The sequence below is a fragment of the Melozone crissalis genome, unplaced genomic scaffold (genome assembly GCF_028551555.1).
Source record: "Melozone crissalis strain CALT ecotype California unplaced genomic scaffold, PUWL_Pcris_2 ptg000017l_1, whole genome shotgun sequence".
NCBI classification, from domain to species: domain Eukaryota; kingdom Metazoa; phylum Chordata; class Aves; order Passeriformes; family Passerellidae; genus Melozone; species Melozone crissalis.
The window spans coordinates 15,601,593-15,616,875 of NW_026535795.1; the positions used below are offsets into that span (position 1 = coordinate 15,601,593).

General features: G+C 46.0%; 1 protein-coding gene across 1 annotated transcript in view; it reads left to right on the forward strand.

Annotated features, from left to right (window-relative positions):
• Positions 1-14,420: 14,420 nt before the first annotated feature.
• The window catches only part of LOC128935889 (fer-1-like protein 4), a 39,621-nt gene continuing 38,758 nt past the window's right edge, over positions 14,421-15,283 (forward strand). Inside the window, exon 1 of the mRNA XM_054274491.1 lies at positions 14,421-14,470. The gene's annotated coding sequence lies outside the window, so the exon portion shown is untranslated. The remainder of the gene's footprint in view (positions 14,471-15,283) is intronic.

The following is a 15,283-nucleotide window of genomic DNA, read 5'->3' on the forward strand; positions in this document are numbered from 1 at the left end:
ACACTTGCTGCAACAAGGAACTGCTGCAGTAAGTGCAAGGTCTTTATTATGGATGTGCTTTGGGTTGATGTTTCTGTTTTCCATGTTGATGGTTGAATAGAATGGAATAGTAAATTGATGTTAACTTCCTTCCTTTGAATTCCAAGTTTGGTCTTCTGTTGTCAGCCTACAGAGAGCATGTCGATGCTCTCTCTTGGTACATACTCATATGAACCTATACTGGGTAGGCACATTAGTTTCATTGCTCAAGTGATATTTATTTCTCTCCCAGTTTGCTGGCACTGTTCTTACTGTTGCGTTGTACAGGGGTGCTGTGTTGGCTGTTCAGCCAGTTGGACTGAGGCAGCAGTTGCCTTGCTCTAATCTCTCTTACCAAGCTCTGTTACCTGTAGGGCCTGCACATAGAATAGGGTTTTGTGCTGAGCAATTTCGCTCTCAAGAATGTTGAGAAAAAACCTCTAAGCAGCTACCAGAGGGCTTGACTGTCTGTCCCACCATAGTGGCATGGAGTCTGAGAACTGTTCAATCACTGTGCTCATTGCAGAGCATCTGTGCTTCTCTATGGTCATGGGCTCATTTGTGTGCTGGTGTGGCCATGTTTGCTGTTAAAATTTTACTTAATTTCTTTAAAATTTAATTCGTTTTGCTTAAGAATGAAGGACTTTGATGTACTGATAGATTTTAGCTGATTTCATTCTGACAGACCAATCAGAAAATTTTGACATATACTGTGCTACTTGTTTTATCACCAAGCTCTGTCAGTATTTTGGTGCTCCTTAATGTTTGTATGTATATCAAATATATTTCCCATGCTGTGAGCCACTTGGGCTAAGGAGATCCATTTCTTGCATTTCTGAGGGTATTTTTTAACTTTCCCAGCACTTTGGGGAAATATTCCTCATTCTTGTAATGTGTTAAATATCTCTACTTTTTCTTTCAGATTTAAACCTAACTATTTAAATAAAGGATCAGCATTTGGGTACAGCAATTTGTGTTAACTGTGCTTTGGAATTGGAAATTCAGTTTTCTCTTATTTTCATTGTGTTTGCCTCCTTTTAAGTCTGTAAATAGCTGCTATAAAACAGCAGTTGCTCATTTCAAAACCAGGTACTAAACTTCAGCTTCTGGAAAATTATAGAAATTTTAAACACTTTACCACACTAAGACATTGGTTTGAGGTACTCCTTTCTTTCTGGAAAAGCCCTTGTTCCCTTCATGTTACCTCTAGAACCTCTCATGGTTTTTATCACTGCTGTGTTTTGGATATCTAATACTTCTAATGCTTCTAATTGGACACACCTGAATTAAATTATCGATAAAAAAAGAACCAAGGCTTTTTGAGTTATACTGCGGCATATTAAATATCTCTAGCTTTTCTGAATGCCAGTCAGTAAAACAGCACCTATCAGTGAATTTCATATGCAGCTGTGTTTATTTACTAGTACTTTTTGTCTCTAGTACTTTTTGCCTATTGATGTAACTGTTCTTTATAAATTGAACTTAATACTTTCTCTTTTTTCTAGTACAGAGAATATTGGAAGTGCACAGTGAAAATCATTAGGCATAGGAAAAATGCGAATGAACATAAGTTTCTTTGATGTTCTGGTTTTGTCTCATGCACAGCAACATTTGATTTCTTTCTTAGCATAAGGGAGTGCTCTATCTGCCTTCAGTTATGTGAGCTCTGATGTTGAAATACCTAACTGTATGCTTTCTCGTGTTTTTCAGCAATACTTTATCTTGCTGATCATCACAGATGGAGAGATCACTGATCTAGACCAAACTAGGCAAGCCATTGTTAATGCCTCTAATCTGCCCGTGTCCATTATCATTGTTGGTGTTGGTGAAGCCAGTTTTAAAGCAATGGAGTTCCTTGATGGAGACAGTGGTGTTCTGAAATCTGTGACAGGAGAGCCAGCTGCACAAGACATTGTCCAGTTTGTGCCTTTCCAACAGTTCAAAAATATATATTTTTTTTTTAATTCAGAAGAGTCCCATTGCCAGGATGTATGCATCCTAAAAATGACCACGGTCTTGACAAGGCAGCAAGCTGCATGCTCAGAGGACATGCCTGTGCAGCTTGTTCCCAGTGAGAGTTGAGATGTTGGCTTCTGTGTTCAAAGCTGTATCTTGCTGTCTTGCCATTCTTGAGAGCCTTCATTGTATAATTGATTTCGCATACTATGTCTTGGCTATTGCAGGCTTAAAGGGGATGTTCTCTGTCCTGGGATATGAACATTTAGCAGAGAACTGAGATCATACTGTCAGTCTCTGATGTTGAGGCCCATGATTGATTGAAGTAGAGGTCAGTCTTTGCTGCTGTCGAAAGCAGTCCAGTCACACACCAGCTCCCTGATTTCCACTGTTGGCATTGGTGTTCATGCATTTTGCATAGCCTATTGGCTTGAGTGATTCAAATGAAAACTCAAAATGAGAGACCTTGCTAGTGGCTAGGGCAGTTTTCACTCAGACTGGGGCCACATAAGGGCTATGTGAGTCTGAGGTTGAAGTGAGAACAAGTGGTTTTCATCAGCAGCGTTCACTGAGACTGACTGGAAATGCTCCTAAAGCTGTAGCAAGCAATTCTTAAAACAGAAGGAGCAGGGAAGGTGTTCTGAATTCTCTAAGAGAGTGTTTCACTAGGCTACGAAATCTGTTCTTTGTGGTATTTTTGATTTATTCTCCCCATTCTCCTTTCCCAGGAAGCACTTTCCCAGATAGTTCTGGCTGAAGTGCCCAAGCAGCTAGTGTCATAATATGAATGGCCGGGATGGCCCCCCCTGAAACTGCCAGAAATCAAGGTGATGTAGATTCAGCTAGCCCTGGCTACCTGTAGCACTGGGGTGAAGGAGAGCTGCCTGCAGCCACACTCTCTCTTGCACACTGTGGATGCTCGGTGCCTTGAGATTGCACCAGTCACACCACTTTTTTCACCTGTTTGCGCTGAGTCTTTGATCTTTCAAAGATTTCTATTGAAAGAAATGTAAATACAGAAAAACCTCCAAGTGCTGGAAGTTTTTGTCACAGAAAGATTGACCTTGTTTGTTTTCCACCTTGCAACAGCGACACTTTGTGATACATCACACTGCACATAGTTGCTTGACACAGCCCATCTGTTGCTCACTATGAGGGTAGGCCTCTGAACTGAGCTGCTCTAGTGCTGACCTTGGTGATAGAAGTGTTGAACCTGTGTTTGCTGTAATGACACTTACCATGTGCTCCTGGATAGGTGTCTTTTATCAAGCTGCCTTTCAAATGGATGTGACCAAAGACTGTTGGTTGGATGCCTGAGGTAGTTCCTGTTGTCTTCATAAAGTGCCAGTATATTTTTTTTATGTTTCAGTGACCATACCTTTCTGACCATACCTTTCTTTTTAATCACATTTTTCTATTAGCAAAATTTCTTTCTGTGATGAACTCCTGCTTGAAGCCATTGTTATAGTTCAGGAACACTGCACTTGGCTTATTTATGTGAGTTAAATGAGAATTAATCATTAATTAATGGAATTGGGGTGAGATTAATGAGTCATATTAATGTGACTTTAAAAATCCTGCAGATGGAAACACTGAAATGAAGATGCTTTGAGTGAATTCTTTATATCACACAAGTTACAAAGTGAAGAAGTAACTTTTCTGTGGAAGTCCAAGGAGGTGCCACCTCAGTAGTGTGAAGTGTGCATTACATGATCTGGGGACTGTAGAACAGGCATATGATAGCAAAGCACAAATGTTTTGAGGAAGTTGGTTTATTTCAAAGTAGAGACAAAGAAGCTTGGGGTTGTCATTGCACTACAAGTTTCAACACTTTCAGTTATATAAATAAATATCCTACTTTGACTTAGATAACGTGTCTGGACTCTGATTTCCTTCCTGGACTTTTCCCTTTGTTTTCCAGCAATGTGGATGGTGATGTTTCCGTATCTGAGTGAGCCTAGGTTCAGTGAGATCCAAATAAAAAGCAGAGCCAGTTGTCCATCATTGTTAATTTTGTTCCCCTTTAAGACTGCTGAATCCCACAGCCCTTTCCTGCAGCAAAATAAGATGTTCCTTTACTGTGAAGTTGCAAAATGTATTCTCACCATCTTCTGGTTTATCTACCTGATAAACCAGAAGATGGTGAGAATACTTTGACAGACTGCATCTGTGATCCAGGCCCTGAAACTTAAATTACAAGCTTGAGTGAAAGCAGAACTTGGGGTTGAATTCCCAGAATTCACAGAATGACTAGGTTGGAAGAGACCTTCATGATCATCAAGTCCAACCCATGCGCTATCACCTCAACTAAACCATGGCACCGAGTACCACATCCAGGCGTTTTTTTAAACACATGCATGGATGGTGACTCCACCACCTCCCCAGGCAGGCCATTCCAGTACTTTATCACTCTTCAGTAAAAAACTTTTTCCTGATGTCCAACCTATATTTCCCCTGGTGCAGCTTAAGACTGTGTCCTCTGGTTCTGTTAGTTGTTGCCTGGAGAAAGAGACCAACCCCCACCTGGCTACAACCACATTTCAGGAAGTTGTGGAGAGTGATAAGGCCGCCCTCAAGTCTCCTTTACTCCAGACTAAACAACCCCAGCTCCCTCAGTCATTCCTCACAGGGTTTGTATTCCAAACCCCTCAGCAGCCTTGTTGCCCTCCTCTGGGCGTGCTCAAGTGTCTCAAAGTCCTTCCCAAACTGAGGGCCCAGAACTGGACGCAATACTCAAGGTGGGTCCTCACCAGTGCCCAGTGCAAGGGCAGAATGCCCTCCCTGCTCTTGCTGGCCACACCACTCCTGATCCAGGCCAGGAGCCATGGGTCTTCTTGGCCACCAGGGCACACTGCTGGCTCATGTTCAGCTGGCTGTCAACCAGTAACCCCAGGTCCCTTTGTGCCTGAGCACTGTCCAGCCACACTGTCCCCAGCCTATAACGTTACAGGGGGTTATTGTGGCCAAAATGCAGAACTGGGCACTTGGATTTGTTAACTTTATCCTATTGGACTCTGCCCATTCGTCCAACCGTTCCAGGTCTCCCTGCAGAGCCCTCCTACCCTCCAACAGATGGATGCTCCCAGCTTGGAGTTGTCTGCAAATTTGCTAATGAGAGACTGAATACCCTCATCCATGTCATCAATAAAAATATTGAACAGAGCTCGCCCCAGAACAGAGCCCTGAGGGACACCCCTGGTGCCTGGCTGCCAGCTGGATACAGCACTGTTCACCACCACTCTCTGGGCCCATCCAGCCAGTTCTAAGCCCAGCACAGAGTGCTCCTGTCCCAGCCCTGGGCTGCAGCTTTTCCAGGAGTGTGCTGTGGGAGACAGTGGCAAAGGCCTTGCTGAAGTCCAGATACACATCAACATCCACAGCCTTTCCTGCATCCACCAGGAGGGTCACCTGACCATAAAAGGAGATCAGGTTGGTCAAACATGACCTACCCCTCCTAAACCACTGCTGGCTGGGTCTGATACCCTAGTAGTCCTGCAAGTGCTGCATGATGACACTCAGTATAAACTGTTGAATTACCTTACAGGGTACTGAGGTCAGGCTGAGTGGTCTGTAATTACTTGGATCCTCCTTCCCACCCTTGTTGTGAATGGGTGTCACATTAGCCAGCTTCCCGTCATCTGGAACCTCACTGGTGAGCCAGGACTGCTGGTAAATGGTGGAGAGCGAGTTCATAAGCTCATCTGCCAGCTCCCTCATCACCCTGGGGTGGATCCTATTTGGTCCCATGGATTTATGAATATCCAAGCTGCTCAGCAGTTCTCTGACTGCCTCCTCTTAGATAATGGGGGTAACATTCTGCCCCCTGATGTCATCAACCAATCCAAGAGGACAGCTGTCCTGAAGGCAAGTCGTCTTCTCACTAAAAACTGAGGCAAAGAAGGTGGTAAACACTTCTGCCTTCTCTTAGTCTGCAGTTATTAAGTTCCCTTTCAGCTCTAATAAAGAATAAATCTTGGTCTTACCCTTTCTTTTACAATGGATATATTTGCAAAAACATATTTTATTATCCTTTGCAGAAGTTGCCATTTTAAGTTCAAACTGACCTTTGGCCTCCCTAATTTTTTTTCCCACATGCTCTAGCAAGCCCCTTAAATACTTCCTGAGACACCTGACCCTCCTACCAAAGATGATACATCTTCTTTTTATTCCTAAGCTCCTCCAAAACCTCCTTGCCCATCCAGGCTGGACATTTGCCTCATTGACTCATCTTTCGGCACACAGGGACAGTCGGTTCCTGTGCCCTCAAGATCTCTGTTTCGAAGCACACCCACCTTTCATGAAGTCCTTTGTTTTTAAGGGTGCTTCCCAAGGAACTCTCTGAATAAGTCTTCTAAGTAGGCCAAAGTCTGCCCTCCGGAAGTCCAATGTAAAAATATTATTGGTGTTCCTCCTCATTTCACCAAATATCAAGAATTCTATAATTTCATGATCACTGTGCCCCAAGCGACCTCCAACCACTTCTCCCACCAGCCCACCTCTATTTGCAAACAGCACATCTAACACAGTACCTCTCCGGTGGGCTCATCCACTGGCTGCAACAAAAAGTTGTCCTCCACACACTCTAAAAATTTCCTGGACTGCCTTTTTTCAGCTGTATTGAGTTCCCAGCAGATCTCTGGCAAGTTGAAGTCTCCTACAAGAACAAGGGCTGATGAACCTGAAATTCTAGCTGTTTATAGAATAAGTTGTCCACCTCTTCTTCCTGGTGGACGATAACAGACTCCAAGTAGGATGTCAGCCTTGTTGGCCTTCCCTCTAATTCTCACCCATAGGCATTCAGCTTCATCGTCATTAGTTTCAATACCTATGGCAACAAAAGCCTCCCTAATATAAAGGGCCACCCCTCCACCTCTTCTCCCTTTCCTGTCTCTCCTGAAGAGCTTGTAGCCATCCAGTGCAGCACTCCAGCCATGTGAGTCATCCCATCACGTTTCTCTGATGGCAATTATATCACTGCTCTGCTGCTGCACCATGGCCTCCAGCTCTTCTTGTTTGTTACCCATGCTGTGTGCACTGGTATACATGCACCTCAGCTGGGCTGCTGATTTCACCCCAACTCAGGCTTACCACCCTTGGGTCTGCTTTCAGACAGCGCAAATGCATCTCCTTCCCCTTTCAGACCTAGTTTAAAGCCCTCCCAACAAGTTCTGCCAGTTCATGAGCTAAAAACGCTCTGCCCTTAACAGAGAGATGGAGCTTGTCTGGTTCCAGTAGGCCAGGTGCTGTAAAAGTTGCCCCATGATCAAAGAATCCTAAATTCTGCCAATGACACCAACCCTTGAGCCACTTACTGATAATGTGAGCTCTCCTATTCCTTTCACCATTTCTCTCAGCTACCAAAAGGACTGAGGAAAAGACTACCTGCACCCCTGTTCTATCAACTACTTGTTCTAGTGCCCAAAAGTCTCTTTTAATTGTCCTGTTGTGCTTCTTTTCAATCTCATCACTGCCAGCCTGGAGTCTCAGCAGTGGGTAATAATCAGAGGGCTGAATCAGCCCAGGCAGTTTCTCAGTAATATCCCATACCCAAGCCCCAGGTAGGCAGCAGACCTCCCTGTGGGGTGGGTCTGGTCAACATATGGGGCCCTCTGTTCCCCTCTGAAAGGAGTCACTCTCTACAATTACCCTTCTTTTCTTTTTCATACTAGAGGTGGTGATCCGACTTACAGATGAATCATAATTGGGAGGCTCACTGGGCAGATAATTTTCTTCTAAATCATCTGTTTAACTCTCCAGATCCAGGGGCTCATACCTATTCTGAAGTGGCACCTGGCTAGGGGATGGGGGTCAGGAGGAATTTTTATTATTACCTCCCCAAGCAGGGACCCATTTCCACTCTCCTTCATCTACCAGGTGTCCTTCTGTTGTCTGACAGTGGGAGGCATGGGTGTCCTCTGACCCTTGGTGGGCCTCTCTCAAGGATGGAAGGGCAGAACTCCCCCAATCTATTTCCCTTTCACTTTCCCTGATACTCCTTAGTCTTTCAACCTCGTCCCTAAGCTCAGTGAAAGGAGATCATTCACCTGTTCACACCGCAGGCAAATTTCTTCCGCAACGCCCCCTGAAACCACTGATAAGCTCAAACACTCCGCACAGGAATGGGTCTGGACAGGTGGATCCTTTTTGGAGGGTTCCATCTGGTTACATACACTATTACTGACTACAGTTTTCGATCGCGTAAAAGCCATTACTAACAGAATCCTAAAACCTGCCAACCAACAGAAACACTGCAAACAATACACAGTACCCTTACTAGCAGGAAGAACCTGCAACCCTGCCTGCTTGCCCTCCCTGTGCAAACTGCCTTACAAACTCAGAAACGTGCCACACCCCTGTTTGCCCGCTCCTGTTCGCTGCACTCAGCGTCACTGCGCTCTAGCTGCTAATGCATGATGGAGGAAGCTGCACTCCATCTACCATTATGTAGCTTGTGCTTGAAGGGCTGTGCGATTAGAACCACTGCTGAGCCAAGATGAATGTATTCTAGTTTTTAATTCAAACCTATTTTGACTATGTTATGTTCTCTCACGTTACATAAATAGCAGCCAGCTTCCTCTAGACAAAGTTGGACTGTCTTTCTTGACACCTAACCTGCAGCACCGCATTTTTTTGCACTTCTTGCACTGTCATGCACTTCAATACTCAGTCTTGAAGGAAACCGAGCAACCTCTCATCTTGAGTGGCTAAACTGAAATGTGTTAGAGGTGTGGAAGAGAGGGAAGAAAGCTGCCAAGTCATCTCTGAGAAACTTCTCCTTTGGTTGAGAACTTGTGTTCTTGGTTTTTCAGCTGCTTACAGCCTGTAGACAGAGCTCTCTTTCTCTGTTATACATACAAGAAACCTAAGGCTGTTTTTTTGTCTGTGTGTATTTTGAAGCCCATTTTACTACTCCTTGTTAAACCTCTGCCAGTTCCCATGCAAGAGGGAGTGAGTCCTCTGTGTCTGCCCTGTAAGGAGTGAAGTCACTGTTCTGCAGCAAGCTGAGGTATCTCCAGGTATAGGACTCATTTATGGTAGAAGAGACCTTTCCTGTTTTGGGGAGGAAGAGGCCAAGAAGTGGTAGAGGCAGGTCTGAGTGGGGTCTGGGGAAGTTCTTTCCACTATGGGAGCAGACCAGAATTTGAAGGAGATGCCCCTTACCCACAGGTAAGTGGCTGAAATGTGAGCAAGAAAAGGGACAAGTTCTGTAGTTGTAACTGAGGAGGAAGAGCTACATGGGTGTGGGCCTGAGTGAAAAGCCATGGGAAGCTAAATTTAGAAGCTACTGACCTAGGATGGCAGAATTTTGCCTGTTTTCTGTGTTTTACTCTCCTTGGGGCTCCAGGTTTTAGAGGAAGTGCAGACATCTGCTGGGCACTTTGGTGGAAGGATGCTAGCTCTGTTTCCTGCCACATACTGCCCTGGGTGTAGCTGGAATGCAGATTGATGGCGCGGCATGGCTGTTGAGTTAGAGGAGAGGTCAGGTTATTTTCCTCAGGACAATGTGTTGTGCATGCTCTGTGTGTCCCCCAGTCACTGGTTTGATTTATCTTCTTGGTGAGCACAGGGAACACCCCAGAAGTCTTTTTACCCTTGCCAAGATTAAATGAGCACCTTTATACTTCTGATCCCCAAAGGTATTTCAGCCTCAGGGCTTTGAAAAAAATCAAAAGCTGTTGCATGTGGGAGCTCAGTGGGGAGGGTTCCTTTTGCTTCCTGGACATGTGGCAATAAATATCAGTGACATTTCATGCCAGGCTATGCCACATTACCCAGCAGGCAGTGGGAGATAATGCTTTTTTTGCCTGTATAACTGGTTGGGTTAATGTCCCTCCTTGAGGTCTAAAATACATAGTGGACAGTTTTGCTAAAAGTGAGGCACTGTCTTCAGGTGGGTGCAGTCATGAGATTGCTCCAGGTGCTTGAGGAAGCCTCAGAAACTCCATAGTGTTATAAATGATCAATTGAAAGCCAAATTATCAAAAATGTGAAAAGATTTTATTTTCCTTTTTCTGTGACCAAAATACGGTCCTCGAAACAGCCAAAGAGACAGTGTCAAGCCCGGGATTGGCGCTGGGTGAACCTGGATCCGACCCCTATCGCATCAGATCTACCCCCGTTCACGAGCGCTGCTTTTTGCAGGGCTGTTTTATACAGTTTTTTATGCCCGAGACAGAGAAATCCCAGTTTCTTTTGTAACTCTGCATATTCAAGACAGTTTCTTTCACTGTGCAGAGCTGGACAATCGCTGTTTCCTGGTTGATAGCCGGTGTTAGTCACCTCGTCGAGTATTCAGATGTATCTTTCTGGGGACTCCTGCTATCTTGATTGATGGTATCAACAGGGTGATGATTGTCCTTGGGCATCTTCTGATCACTCGGGATAACGGTGATCATTGTGCTGGCCATGTCTATTCATAAGTTAACTGAGTGTTGTTCTCCTGCCACCTTCAGGAATCTTAGAATTCAAGTTGATGTCTATCTTTGGGCTGCTTGTGGTCAGAGACTTGTTTGGATTTCACAATCTTATAAAATACATCCTCTCTATAAAGCATGAATTATTTCATAACATATATTACAACAGGGATGTGCTTTCTTCTGACCAACTTTGAGCAGGTACTGGATCCACTCAGCAGCAGCATAATTTGATGGTGTGGATGTCTCATTAAGCTTCCTAAGTTGCACTCCTCACTCCACTTTACCGAGGACTGGATGTGGGATCAGCATATTGAGCTTTCAGTCTGTTTTAAATTGATGAGCTCACTTGGGTTCACAAAAGTTTTGCCAAATGCTGTCAAGTTTGCCATGTTTTGTTGTTGCATGGTCATGCTGGTTTGAAAGTAAACTGGTGTGTCAAATGAACCCCACTCAACAACCTTAAGAGAGATTACAGGTCAGAGTTAAAATTTATTAAAGAGATTACAATAAATACAATAATATAGAGAAAAGTGGTTTTAACCCACAATGACTGAATACAACCTGGCACCCTGTTGGTCAGGGTGATCGTACCAGTCCTGTTGAAGTTCTGGTCCTCCTCTAAATCTATCAAGTGGTGGTGCCAGAAGTTCCCAGGCCTAAAGATTTTATACACTCGTGTTTGTTAGGAAAATTAATCCACAACGCCAGAGGTTTATGTCGGAAAAGGACACAGAGGAGTCCTGTAGCTTTATTCATGAATGAAGGGGGAGATAATGGGGCATTTTCGATAAGGTCTCTCAAAATGATGGAGGATGCAGCCTCCTTTTTATCCTGATTTCCCAGCCAATTTTCCCTCTCTTTTTCCCAATTGGCTGAGGTACTTGAGAAGTACAGACTTCCCTAATGGCCTAATACAGACCCCCTTCCAATGCGCACACCCAACAACCCCAAGCCCCCACCCCTCTTTTCTTTATATCTCTGTTCTGTTTCTCTAAGTCCAAGAAGTTAGCAAAGCTTGGGTGAGCAACAGTGTCAATTGGTGGAATTCCTCTGGAATTTATGTTTCTTCCCATCGTTTTTTTCACCTATTGATATCTGGCCTTATCTACAAACAGGTCCACAGTTTGTAAAGACACATCCCTCTCATTCCTTTCAGGTTCATGTGGGGATGCTCAGTACCTCCCTCAGGGTGGAGAGTTTCACAATTCATGAGGTAACACTGTGTGAGTCATGGGATATTTTGAGAGTCTAAGTGTTGCAGCTGCCCATACTGCTGTCCCATTGAGTCCTTTATGGCCCATTAGTAGAGATGACCCCTCAGGCTCTCACCTCACAATCTGGGTGTAACTGTGCTGATGTTTCCTCGGTGGGAGTTATCACAGCTGAGTCATTGGCATGAAGAAAAAGGAACTCTGCCCTATGTCACAGGGTTTGCCTCTCCTTCTTATTTAACACCCGGCTCTTAGGCCTGAGGGGTTGGGTGTGCATTGGGCAGCTCCTGCAAATGATCCATCATCAACAGGTCATCAGAAATGAAGTAGAGGGGCATGGAATACACCTGTAGCTAGGACAGTGGTAAAGCTGCATCCTCCTACAACATGGAGTATGCTTCATGTAGAGATAATTCATGCTATATATGTATAAAATATTGTAGAATCCAACGTATGTCTTTGACCACCCTGGCTGGGGGCAGAGTCTTATGTTTATTCAAGTAGTTCCTGGACAATGTTAAGATAATATCAAGTCTGTTAAGGTATGAATGAAACCTTCCCGGGCCATGATTGCTGACTTCCCTGGAATGCCTAAGCCACTCACAAGGACATGCACCTGGGAAGGTTGCATCTACCATACTCAAGCACCGGCGCCACTCTGCTACATGTGAATGCAGACTCTTCTGAAGTGTTCAGACATCCATCTAGACACCTGGACTTACTTTTGTCTATTCCTGCACATGTATGGCTCCAGTTCTACATATGAAGAGACACAAAGGAACATTCAGTCATTTCTGCCCCAGGCAGAATAAACTGTATGTAAGCTGGCTGCATGGAGCAGTCGGTGTGAACCTCTGGGGAGACGCTGACACTTTGTTGGTCGGATCCAGGTTCACCCAGCGCCGATCCCGGGGTTGATGCTGCCTTGGCTGTGGTGGTTTTTTTCGGAATTCTATTTTTGTTAATGATCTAATAAATCATTGTTAAATTTTCTTATAAATTTGGCTGCCGATTTGATAATTTATAACACTTCACCAACATGTACATGCTTCACCAACATGCACAACATACAGCATGCTTCCACCACCCCCAGCACTGCTTTTCAGGTGGTCCAGGAAGTGCTTGTGCAAAAGGGGAATAAAGGGAATATCTGCAGGGCCTGGTTTGAAGCAACTGGCATTACACAGATATGATTCATTCTTTGCTGTTTGTGGAGCTGAATAAGCTGCTCTGGCCTACTGCAAAGCACTCTGTACAGCATGTGTTCATGGAGGTGTATGGAAAATCATGCTATGAAAAGCCAGTGTCCGCAGAGGAGACAGAAGAATCCTGAAACTTTATTTCAATAAAGGGAGAGAGTCCACTTTTCTCTCTCGAGGATTTGCAGGCCGCAGCCTCCTTTTATCCTAAACTCCTGGCCACATATTGCCCTCTTCCTTTGCCCATTGGCTGAGGTACCAGGAAGGTACAGCCCTCCTGAATCGCCTACCACATATTCCCCCTTGAACCTGTCATTTTACAGCAAACTTCAGAAGTTCAGGCTTGTGTAGACCTACTTGTCTGTTTCAGGAGCCAAATTGTCTGGGCTCTGCAACAAACTAAATTTAGTAGAGACATTAAGACCCATTTCAAGCTAACACCCATACCTTCACTCATCAAATTCTTTGTAAAGACATTAGCACATCTTTCCAATAAGAAGTGTTTGGTGCAGGGTGCCGAGAGGGAGTAGCAGACCCTCAGGAGGAAGAAATGCCCTCCAAAATCTGCTCAGCTCATGATTGTTTGACTGCTTTAATCTGGTCTGAATTTGTGCTTTGAAAGAACTCTGGCATCTCTATCAGCTCTCGAGTAGATAGGATGAGCTGGATTAGGCCTGGGGGCTGCAGCAGGGAGCACAGCCAGCTTCTGGCACCAGGTCTCCCTCCTATACCCCTCGTTGTGAGGTTGCCAGCACCCTGTGGAGTAGCTGAAGCTGCCATACCACTGCCTGTGGATTTTGATGCTTGTCTCTGCTCTGCAGATATCTGGCAGCTGGTGTGCTGTCCCAAAGTGCTCTGGCATCCTACCTCCACTGAGCAGCACCTCAGGTCCCTGCTCAGGAGGCTGCTGAGCATGTACTGTTTCCTCATGTCAGAGAAGCCCAACCCTCACAATCTGAGCTGCCCTTTCCCACGTTTGCTCTATTTGTTTTGGAGGGTTTTAGCTGCAGGCCCTGTGATTTAGTGCTGGGGATGGTGCAGGGCTGAGGCTGAAAGCAGAGCCAGGCTCTGTATTCACAGACGGTGTCTCTCAGTTCTGAATTTCAGCAGCCCATGTCCTTCCAAGCACCAGCTTAAGCATGGCCATGTGATGGCTTCACTTCCCCGGCTGTTTCCTGCAGTGCTCCCCAGGGGTCCCCATGGTCCAGGGCTCTCTTAGCCAGCAGAGGTGCGTTCTGACGGGCTCAGCCCGGTGGGTTGAGGGAGGGAAGCAGTACAGCCAGGGCTCCCCTCCTCCCTGTGTCCCTCAGCAGGGGCTGCCCAGCCCATGGGCCACTGGGGTGTGGAGAGTCTGGCTGGACCGGCTGGGTGAGTCGAGGTTGAGTCACTTTGGGCGGTGCACACTGAGCGGAGGCAGCAGGGCCCACCACCAGCTCCATGGCGCTCAGTGTTGGTGTCCGGCGGCTCTCCCAGCTGCCGGGCCATGGCGAGCGGCAGGTCCATCTCAGCTTCCGAGGTGGGCTCAGGTGGCCGGGAGGGTGGGGGTTTGGGGATTTAGGGCTGGGGACTGCCTTCTCCTGCCAGCACCTTATGCCTCCTCTCTACTTCTCAAGGCTTCACCCAGAAGACAAGAAAGGTCTGCTGTGGCCCAGAGGCCGTCTTCAAGGAGGTGAGGAAACTGGGATCATGTGGAACTTGTGGGACTGGGATGGGACAAGTCAGTGTCTCGGTCATAAAGTCATAGATTGGTTTGTGTTGGAAGGGATCTTGAAGATCATCTCATTCCAACCCCCACACCATGGACAGGGCCACCTTCCACTGGATGGTCTTCTGGGAATTTCTCTGCTGTCTCCTTCTTCCTCTTTGCTCAGAGGGGCAGATGGATTCCTCACACTGTGTATGTGACCTACATGTACAAGCCTCCAGGAACTGAAATTCAACTGAGTGACACTGCCTGGAAGCCTGGGCATATCAAAGTTGAAGGCAAAACTCCCCCTGCCCTCAGAAAGCCAGACTGTCACTGCAGTTGATGTCTTGTGGGACAGGAGTGCGACTTGTGTGTTTGAGTGCATGTATGTGTGCATATGTGTGAGTGTGCAGGGGCAGGGATGGGGTGGCCTGGGAAGCATGTCCGTTCCTTCAGTGCCATTCCCACTGAAGCCTGTGACAGCCCACCTGTGCTGTGCCAGTGGGTGGTTCCCACCTGTCCCTTGCTCAAGTCCCACTGCCAATGTGCTGCCTGGGGAAAGGCAGTGAAGGTGGCAGGGAGCAGGAGGCACAGCCACTGTTTTGGATGTGTGGTGAGTTGAAGCCTCAGAGTGCAGCTTTTCTCTAAACCAGATGACTCCCTGCCTGGGTGATCACTTCTCCCCAAGCACCTCTGTACGTTCCCATGTTCTGTCTCACTCCACAACCTGCCAGCTCAGGAACTCCAGCAGGCACAAGCATCCTTCTTTTTCCAGGGTGGTGCTGCTCTGACTCC